Genomic DNA, 10,854 nt, shown 5'->3' with positions numbered 1-10,854 from the left:
GGATTGCTGTGACTGGAGATGAATTCATTGCATTTCAGCAAACTTTCACAATTGCTCATAGCCATGTTTTGGAAAGTCCCATCTAATACAAAAAAAAAAGAAAAAAAAAGGAAAAAAAAGACAATTACACTGCTCTAGCTGTCATGCTTTGCCATCATTCATTATTATTGCTTTTCAAAAGTTTTGTGCCTGGGAAACCAATTGAAATACCAGGGTCCTTATGCCGTGACAGTTCTTTTGCTACAAAATTCCCCACAATCATTTGTATCTATCTGATGCACTTCAACATCATGCTCTGTCTGCTTTATGACTGTAAAAATAAGTAAGATATTTTAAATATGCTGTACAACAATAACAACTTATTTTCTGGTCAGGTTTTCTCTAACTGAGAGCAGCTGAAAAAATCTTAAAGAAGTTGTATGGAAGATTCCCTGCTATGGAGGATTTATATGCCTAGACTGTAAGTGGTGAGTGAAGTGTTTGCCAGCACTCAATTAGTAGTTTCTCTGTCATTACTGGATTTTTTAGAGGGTTTTCCTTAAACTGCTTTGAATTACAGTGTCACAAAATGCTAAATCAATTACATATGTGTCCTTGTAGCTACCCCATAAGGATACCTGCCATGATTTTTTAATGGCACTTTTAGACTTCTTGTTTACTTCCATGAAGTGAAGTAAAGGTCATAACACAGTGCAACTTATTTCTTAAAGTTTAGAAAAAAATCAAAACAGCAGGCCATAGAATAGAAAGGTGAGATTCAAAGACACAAATCACTTCACAGTCACAAAAATTGCCAAAAAATAGCAGCTTGCAGCTGTGCACAGCAGGGACAGAAAACATTAAACACATGTTAAATAACAAATAGGAGACTTAAATATAGCTAAAAGTGGACCTTATTCTGAATAAATCATGTAAACTGCATCTTAATGGTTCTAAGGAATGTAATGGATCATGTGAAATATGCTAAATTTATATTGTTAAAAAATCAATAGTTAAACCCCTCCCTTTCAAAAAGGGGACTATTGAGTCCATGAGTAAATATTTTGTCTTTCATTTTCTTTCTCTATGTACAGCCGGATTTGTGAAAATTCATTTCAGTTAAGGGCAAAGCAGGACTTGCATTCAAAGCAGTTTGGGTTTTGGGTAAGAAACTATTTAACATTCTCTTTACAGAGGCTGGACTTTTAATGAAATTGTCCTTTTTCCCTTTCTTCTGTTACAAATGCAAAGAATGTGGATTATCCCATTTTTTTATATACTCCTGGTAAAGTGTTTGAATTGGTCCATCCACCATCCTGCATTCATTTGTGGTGTCTGTGAAAGGGCAGCCATTGCTCAATGGGCACAGAGAGCCTCATCCTGCCTGGGAACGAGCAGGAGAGCGAGGGGGAGAGGAGGGGAAAGAAAGGCTCTCTTCTTTTTATGAGAAGCATGAAAAATAAATCACCAGTTTGAGTATTCAAATCAATCCTGCTGGCAACTATCTTTCCCTTGAAATGTTTGTTGCCTTCTATTTCTGCCTTCTGAATATTTTCAAGCCTTTCTGCTTGCCTTCCCCACTGAGGGTCACGTTTTAGTTTCCCTGTATATATTTTTCTTGAGATTAATGTACCTTAATGACATCATTGTGTGCGATGATGGGAAGGTCCCCAAGTTTGCTTTTCTTCCCATCTCAGTTGCACTTCTGAACAAATCAGCTCTCAGGCTTTGATGTTTTTTCCTTTAGGGCTATCTTTCTTATAGGCAATATAGCTTACCTATACATTTAGCAACTCTGCAGCCTCTCATTAGATGCATTTTTGTCATCAATAATAAGTTCCCAAGGAGCCTAATGCAAGGGGTAACGGATGCAGTGTGGAACAGAGCCATTGTTTGATAATGCAATATCTCTCATAACAATGTAAATAAGAGGCTGAATACATTTCAGGGTTCCTTTGTGTTCCACGTTATTAGATGGTGCTCTATTTCCAATCTGAATATTCATAATATGCTCCTAGAGTGCAGCATCGAAGTAAGTGGCTTTGAGGAAAAATTATTTTTTTTTTAAGTGGAAGGGAAAAAAAAAAAGAAATGAGGAGTGTTCTAATGAGGAACAGTTGAGTACTATGATTTAACATACTTCTGAGGTTTCTATCAGCCTGGAGCCGTTCTTTCTTGGCTTGTACACTGTGCATTTACATGGAGCTCTGTTTGGATGAGTGCCTTCCAAAGTACTAAATGCTCTAATGTACTGAAAAGCGATAAATATGGAAAATGCACACATGCATACACACACACTAAGTGCAGATACATATGCGAGCACATATACACACCTCCTTGCAGGCACACTCACCTGCCCCCATGCAGATGTTTACACCACCTCTGTGGATAGATGGGGGACATTTCAAAGGCAAAAATAGTAAAATTGGACACAGTTTATTTATTTATTACCTGGCATTGCATAATACTGATGTACTGCTTAAAGGGATGTGCTCCCACCCCTTCAGCGTGGGGCCAAAGAATAAGAATAGAGAAAGGGAAAGGAAGGCTAAGGGGAATAAAACCCCATGGATAAGACCCATGCAAGAGTTGTCACTTCCTCCCCGACCTGCCTGACCCCACTAACCTGAAACTGAGGCAAGGTTTAGGTTTAAGCAGCACAGGCTGTTTGTTGCTGGGTATGGGGCACTGTAAATGCAGACAATAAGCTCTGGAAGTGTGTCACTGTTTACCAAAGGGCCCTCTGCAGTGACCCCATGAGCTAACGACAGTGTTGGGAGCAGAAATGGTAATTGTGATTTTTATAGCACAGTCTTTGTTAATTTCTCTCAGTTTATTTGTAAAAAAAAACTTGGACCACACGAAAAAAAAAAAAAAAAAAAGGAGAAATAAAATCCTGAAAACAAAACTGAATAGGTTAATGAAACGACAATAGAAAAGTGTCCTTAATGGGGATACAATTGCTGCCTGAAATATTTATTACTTACATTTATTTAGATCCTTCACGAAAAAATGTGTCTGTTTTCCTATACTTTGATTTTTGCTCTGAAGTTTCGAGGAGTTTTTGTGCTTTTTCATCTAATATTCCTCCTCTAACTCTCCCAACGTGATTCATTTCTTTAAGATCTTGTTTTATTTTTAAGTCATCAATTACTCAAACTTTGTTGGCCTATCTATTCTCTGCCATCTGGACCCCATACCTTATTTTAAAGCATGTTCAAATAATGACAACCTTCTTTTCTCAATTAATTTATAGGCTGTGGGGACCATTTTTCATTTGTTATCATGCACTTCCATTTGATCTCTCATATCTTTCTTCTGCATCTGCAACCATAGTGTATAAATCTTCCTCTCAAGCATTGTCATGGTGCCCAAGATATATAGGTGTAACTCCCTATTAGTTCCACAAAACTGACCTTAATTTCTAAAAATGGTATCAGATGCGAATAAAGTTTGGTAAGATGATTTGTTTTGATTTACTTTGTACCACTTATCTTGGAGTTTTCTTCCTACTTTTCTTTTATCTAATTTAGACAGTATAGTCTTGCAAGCACAGTTGCATGTTTATCCATTACCACCCTGCCAATGCTGCTCCTTAGAGAGATGGTGCTGTAAGATTTTGGATGCTAAGAATAATAAAATGGCATTTTTCAGTAACCTGTAGTAAGTACGCAATTTCTTTTTGCATTTAAAAATGGTAATTTAGTTTCCAATAAAATACCAGGATTTTGTAGGGCTGATTGAGGTGACATTAGTCGGGTAAAATGAACAGAAACAGACAAATCCAAATAGCTTTCATTTTATTCTGCTGTGTTGACAAATGATAAGACTTAAAAATCCAATTCTCCCACCGAGCACTTACAAGAAGCTGCTTTGGACTGCTGAAGGGCTGTGGCTCACAAAACAAAAACCCCTTTTTTTGTTATTGTTATGAGGGGGGGCAGCAACAGAGAGAGAGTGTGTGTGTGCCTCTGTGTGTGTACGTGTGTTTTGTTTTACATAAACAGACTTCAGTCCAAACTAAGGATTGCTAATTAAGCAAAAACCATGACCAGATGTTTATTAACACCTCTCAGGTTCCTGGGATTTGGATAGTGTGCAGTTTTCATGGACTAATTTGAGAAGGGAAACACCTTTATTGGAATAATGGCCAATTATAATTGCCTACTTTGCCTATTTTTCTTTTATCCGGTGTACAGGGGGAAAAAAATAAGCCTAACCTATCATCCCTGTGCCGTTGATATTAATTCTGCACATTATTGTGTACATAATATTAATAATAAATACGTAATAATGTACAGATGAAAAATTCCTCAGCCATTTGCTTTACAGCAACTTTTTTTGTGTGTGTGTTGTTATTAGTTTATCACACGTCAACATTGTTAACCTATTTATATGTAGCCTGCCATGAGGTTTGCCTCTGCCAAAGCAACGATGCGTCACTTTGATGCCAAAAAGCACTGAAACAGGAAGAGTTGCTGTTGGGTCCCAGCATGGTGACTTCATCACAGGCCTCAGCTTCAAACTGTGGAGTAATAAAACTGAATAGCACAATATAAAACTCCATGTTTCATAAGACAAATATTGCTTTACGCATTCATGTCCCTTGTACTATGTTAACTGTAGGAAGAAATGGAATACAGTTTTAGTGACCCCCTGGGACCTATAAAGGCTATTTCTGAGTCTGAATCTTGCTGTTTAATTTAATCATTTATTATATTAATATTCAAATGGGCTGCATCTTATTAGCTACTGCAAAGATGTTAGTATGTCTGAAATAAATACCTAATTATGCTTTTGAAGAGAGAGGTTCTAAAGACTTTTGTACATTTGTGCTAATAGAACAGTTCATTTGCAGATTTTTTCTGCAGAAATCAGCAGTCTGAGCGTTTGTTTTTTTCTTCTCCTTACTTTGAATAAAATAAGAACACAGATCAAATATACCATTGTGATGCCTAAATAGCACATATGAGTTTTTCCCCTTTGTACTGCAAGACTTCATTCTCCAAGCGAGTGAGTTATACAGTAGCAAACTGACCAGTGCCCTCAGCCTCTAGCTCAATAACACATTAATAAAAATAACTGCTTTAACCAAATGACCATGAAATTAAGTATGTTCTTATTCAAATTAAACAAATGGATATGCTTTTCAAAAACATTTTTGAGCCTGACATGGTCATGTTTAAAATACATTGATATTTTATTGTTTTAAAAGCCCATTATTTTTTTTTTCCCTTGAGTGCAAACCGGAAAAGGCGAGACTTTGAATTTCACATCTTCAAACAATGGACAGCAGCTTTTTGCAGAAACATATTGTGACTCTGCATAAAATGGGTGGCAGGACACAGGGACATGGAGGAAAAAACATCAGTGGATTTCCAGTGGAAGTTCATCTGCAGGATCTCCAGGAGAAACCTTTTACTAAGTCTGCACAAGGATGACTTGAACTGCAAATACTGTGTACGTAAATGGTACTAACATATTTTAAAGTAAATGTGCACAGTGTACTTAGACCACTGCAGAAAATTAGTAATAAATGCAAAAGTTACAGTCTACAAAACTCAGAATGACAAGTTACTATCTTTCAAAGGATCACCACAACCAAACTTTGAATATTTTTTTTCCAAGTCTCTAAATCCAAGTTTCCCACTAATACAGAATTATTTCTTTCATAACTGTTTTCTGGATAAATGATGATGTTAATAACAGGCTAAAGGACAGAGACTGCTGGAAGCTGAAGTCCTTATTTTACCCACCAACAGCCAACCTAGTGAGCTGCAGGACAAGGTCTTCCAGGCTGACCTGCAAATGGGCCTTCCCTCCCTCAGCTGTGGCGGTGTGAGATGCTCTCCAGAGCATCTCCTGCAAGTGGGGACAACAATTGTCACCCTTTCTACTACTGGGCACATTATCTGCCTTCTTGAACCCAAGAGGGAGAGGTGAGTCAGGTTCCATATTTGCTCGGGCAGGTTTTGTCTAATGCTTTTAAGTCTCACTCCTGCTCGTGGGAGTGTTGCCTGCAAAGGCTGAAACCAGACCACACTCTGCAGCTCATCCCTTAGTTCTTCCAGAGCTGTTGGGGCTGCACCTCATCCCATTCGCCTCTGTAAACTCCTCACTGTATCCAAGTCACCCTTAAAAACCTCTGTTTTGCTATGGAGAACCTGTGAGACGCCCCCATTGCAGGGGACTTTGATGACAATTATTCGGTTACCTGAAACCATTGGCAGGAGTGCGAGGAGGATCGATGTACATTAGGGCATGCAATGCATAACATTTTATAACCACTATTACCTTAGTGACCAACTGAAATTATTAACAGTGGTCATCTGAACCACCCTGCATAAAACAATAGCCTTGGTAGCGTCCTAATTAATCGCGGTAACGTTTCCCTCAATGAGTAGCTGACGCATTTCTCTGCTGAAAAGTATTTAAAAAGATACATTTTTATCCACTTTTGCCTCCTTTTTTTCCTGCAGAGTATGTAAAGATTAGATTTTCCCTGTTGATTTAACGAGGAGAAGCAAAGCTAGGGCATCAATAGTTAACCTCATATTACCCTCTGCTGAACAGACACAGTATCAGTGTAGGGGTTTAACTACCACACCACTAAAAACACATATTCCTGCAGTTTTAGACTAGCTGTAAGAATGCTGTGTATATGTTTTCCTCATTATTTGGATGTGCTGTTTGAATGTTGTGATCAGTGATTCAGAGCACATGATTCATCAGGAAGACATTTGCTAGGCAGACATGTGAGGAGCTGTCTGCCTCTTCAATCTCACTGACAGAGCAAAAATGCTGATTTATAGTAAATCATTAAAATCTGCTTATTATTGCACTGCTTGTTCCTCTTCTCCACTTCAAGCCAGCATCTTGATCTGCATCATGTCTCTTACAATTTTATACTACAGCAAGCAGTTATTTAAACAAGAGAGAAATGATCCTTAGTCTTTATTAGTGCATATGAAAGGATATTTTGTTTAAAGAAGACTAATTAAGAAAGCAGACTCTATTTTCTTGCTCAGTTTAGGGAAAAATAAAGATTTAAAACATGTAAGTGCAAAGAATTATTGCAGTAAAACATTATTTTAAAAGGATTATTGAATAGCTTGCATTTTAAAAAAAAAATAATTGTGAAGCAGAAGCTCAAACACCACCAAAAATATTTGGAAGGAAAGAGATATTGGATGATTATTCAGTTTGTGATAGCTCTCAGGGAAGACACAGCTAAATATTATGTGATATTGATGGAAAGGGGAAAAAAACCTCGAAACTAGAACCAGGTTCTTGTTGGGTACAATGACAATGGGAACATTAAAATAATCTTCAAGAAGGGGGGAAGTTTTTGTTTACTTTGAAAGAGGTGGTTTTGTGAAATAATGCAATATGTAAATACGTTGTCTGATAAAAAAACAAAGAAACAATACAAAAAGGTCTATATTGTGTATGTGTTACTTACAGTAAAAATTTTAATTTGATGCCTGGGGACAGAAATTCTTGCCACTGAATTACAAAGAAGTGAATAAACTGACTCAAAATTAATCCATACAGATCTGTCCCCTTAATAATACTAATTCCAGAGAACAAAGCAGTGCATAATGCATTTTAAATTAACTTGGAAAATGCATAATTTATATTTGTTTTATTTCTTAATATTTGAACACAGGTACATTTTAGAATGCTAAGGACAAGAAAGGAGAGGGCAGATTTTGTCCATATATGCTCAATTTAAAAAAAAAAAAAATAACCAGATAATATTTTTCAAGCTCTCTTAGAAAAGGACTTCAGCTGTGAAATATTACAGAGAAAGGATAAACACAGTTAGGAGAGAGAAAATGATTTTTAACATGCTGTGAAATGAATATGTTTGGTTAAAATATAAAAAGGGTCCTAATTCCTAATAAAACATTCTGAAATAGATAATTACATATTAGTTTGGATCAAAAATAATGTCCTTACACATGAGAAGCAATTGAGAGATACACGGCGGGGTGCCCCGTTGGGCATGTCAGGCAGCTGGAACAGGGGATGTGAGAGGGCAGGGGTAAGGCACTGCAGGGAGACACTCCATGGAAAACACACAGCCTGTGTGGGAAACGACAGGACTTGAGCCTGCTCCTTTATTAATGGGTTTTGCCTACACATGTAACGTTGTCACCTGCCCTTTATAGACATCGTATTATTTACCATATGGGTGTGCAAGTAGAAAACCAGACATCCTGTGTCTAACCTAGAAAAGCCATGCCTGTAAGTCAGACATGCATTGATCCTTCAGCTGCTGGAGTGGCTCAAGGTTTTCTTCACCCTTTCCAGCCCAAAAGGTGAACCTTCACTTCTCTGGGCACTACATTACCTGGGGAAGGGGAAACAATTTCTTATACTGGTATATCAGTCTCCTTCCAGGGTTTTGGACAAACTCATCAGTGTTTCAGTGCCCTACTGGGCTATGGCTGACCTGCTGGGTTTGGAAGTTTGTTGTTCAGTTTCAACTAAAGAGAAAGGAAGGAAAACAAAAAAGTGTTTTCTGCTACACTACAAACATAGGTGCAGATGGTAATGTAGTACAAGGAGAGAGCACCTGGATTTAGATTCTTAGTCTGGAAAATTAGTCCTCACTGTTTTCCTCTCTCCTCTTCCATTGTAACTTTGGGTCTAATAAATTGGAAGGGTGTTTTTGGAGAGGGCCAAAAGGCAATCTGTGTGCCTTTTGCCTATGCTTATGCAGAGATGGGGCATGCCTATCTGGCAGGCAGGGACCACATCACTTCCCCTCTGGCTTAGCAGTCTGGGTTGCTACTGAAAAGAAGGACCAGCTTTAACAGAGACATGAAATTTTGCATGCATTTCCATTCCTGTATCAAAACTAGGATGCTGGGTGAGGATGGAAACCTGAGTGAGAACTGAAAAAACTGGACCTACTTGACTATATTTACTTGGGTAATGTTGGCTGACCCAGATTTAAAACAGTGGTGGTACATGTGCAGCTGGTAATCAGTAAGTATTTTGAATAATTTTGCTGGTGTAAATGTCAGTAATTAATACTGCTGATTGTTAACTCTGTCTGAGTGGTTATTGTAGGAGCAAACAAAGGGTAAAAAGAATCTTTTATGGAGATTTTTCTAAATAAACTTTATGACGTTCAAAAGAGGTGAAATTTGCCTGAGACCAGACTTGCTTACAACACAGAAATTTAGCCCCCAGTTGCTAAGTTATAAATCTTTCTGCCAGATTGGGTAGAACATCACATTACCTTGAACTAAATTTGTAAAGAATGACCATTGTCCTCACAGCTGTAAGAGAAAAATGTAGAGCTTGTCCCAAACCATGGGTTTTAATAGGCTGTGCACATGAAACTAAAAAGTGAGGAGATAAAACCCAGCCAACACAAATTTATCCAAACTGATTACTTCCACAGTGACAATTTGTTAAAGAATGACTTTACTAGAAAACTAAATTGATTACATTTTACACACTTTTAATATTTTAAATACCTGGGAAAAAAATCAGCTTCTGTTTACAGAACAACATTCCTAGTTAATTCCTTCCTTGGTGCTATGGTTGCGAGTTATTTTCAATAACTCAATTTACAGACTAGCCTTATCGTGGGCTAATGCAAATTAATGCTTTGAGTCATAAGTGTTTCCCTTGGAAACAGTAATTTCAAGTTAATGTCTCTTGATGTGAAATGGAGTGCAGTGTCACAAGCCCTCTCTCACCAACCTACAAATTAACTTCTGTTTCCTCTGTACAAGAAATATGGGTGGCATCCTGCTTTGCTTCCTGTAAAAAGTTATAGCCATACACACATGTGTGCATATGTTTTTATGTGTGTGTGTCAGGTCACTCTCTAATGCTCTGATTATCCTGGATTTTCAATGGTGCAACCAAAACTGTGTGAAAAGGCCATGCACAGCCATTGGAAATAAAACAAAACCCAAAGCAATAAAATTTACAGCATGCTAATAAAATGATGATTCATGAAAGACAAACATTGATCCCCAAACCAGCCCTATTTGGGCAGGTTGGTTTGTACCCAGGGATTGGTAGGAAAAAATTTGTAACTAGCAACTATGAAAAGTGAATAGGGAATTAAAGTAAGAAAGAAAACAAAGAAAAAAAAAAATAGAAGAGTAAAAAAGGTATTGCTTCATTGTGACCTTGATGACAAAAAAAGTCATTAATTACTTTTTTTTGGTGACACATTTTAAATGAATCAACAGTTGAAAGATTCTGCAATCCAGCATGGCTTTGTCTCCTGCATATATATTTGATTTTGTATTTCAGTCCAATCTTAGCACATCCTGCAGAACTGCAGCCTTACAATATTGCACAGAGAGAAATCACAGCACTTCTCTCCATCCTTCCAGCCCTTTGCTCATGCTGGAACATGGGCTCTTTATTCTCGTAGCTGAGTGAGACTAAGACCAGGGTAAAGTCTGAACTTACTAGTGGTGAATTCAGTCACCATAGAGTCAAACTAAACTAATTCTGTTGCCTGGGCAGTTTGATGGGGGCTTCCCCTAAAGCTCTCATACTATTGAACAGTGATTTGGACTGTTGGTTGTTTCTTCTTCTTGCAAAAAAAAAAAAAAACAACCTTTTTTTCTTTGCCTTCTTATGAGTCCTGAAATCAAACCCCTGATTTTATTTGAGTCTACCTTCTGGTATTTATTTAAAAATAAATATTAAAACCCCAAACCACTATCCCTTCCCTTTTCCTTTGCATAAGTTAAACAAAACAAGCTTTGTAAACAGAGAAATTACAAAATTCCAGTCTTAAATACAGAACATTTTTTATATTTGTGTGATCCTGAACTTGTTTTGGAGATACCCAGCTCTCTGTCCCACCATTCTTTGACCTCCACAAAAATC

The sequence above is a fragment of the Pseudopipra pipra genome, chromosome 14 (assembly GCF_036250125.1).
Source record: "Pseudopipra pipra isolate bDixPip1 chromosome 14, bDixPip1.hap1, whole genome shotgun sequence".
Classification (NCBI taxonomy): Eukaryota; Metazoa; Chordata; class Aves; order Passeriformes; family Pipridae; genus Pseudopipra; species Pseudopipra pipra.
The sequence above is the reverse complement of the archived record's forward strand: the minus strand, read 5'-3'. Positions refer to the sequence as shown.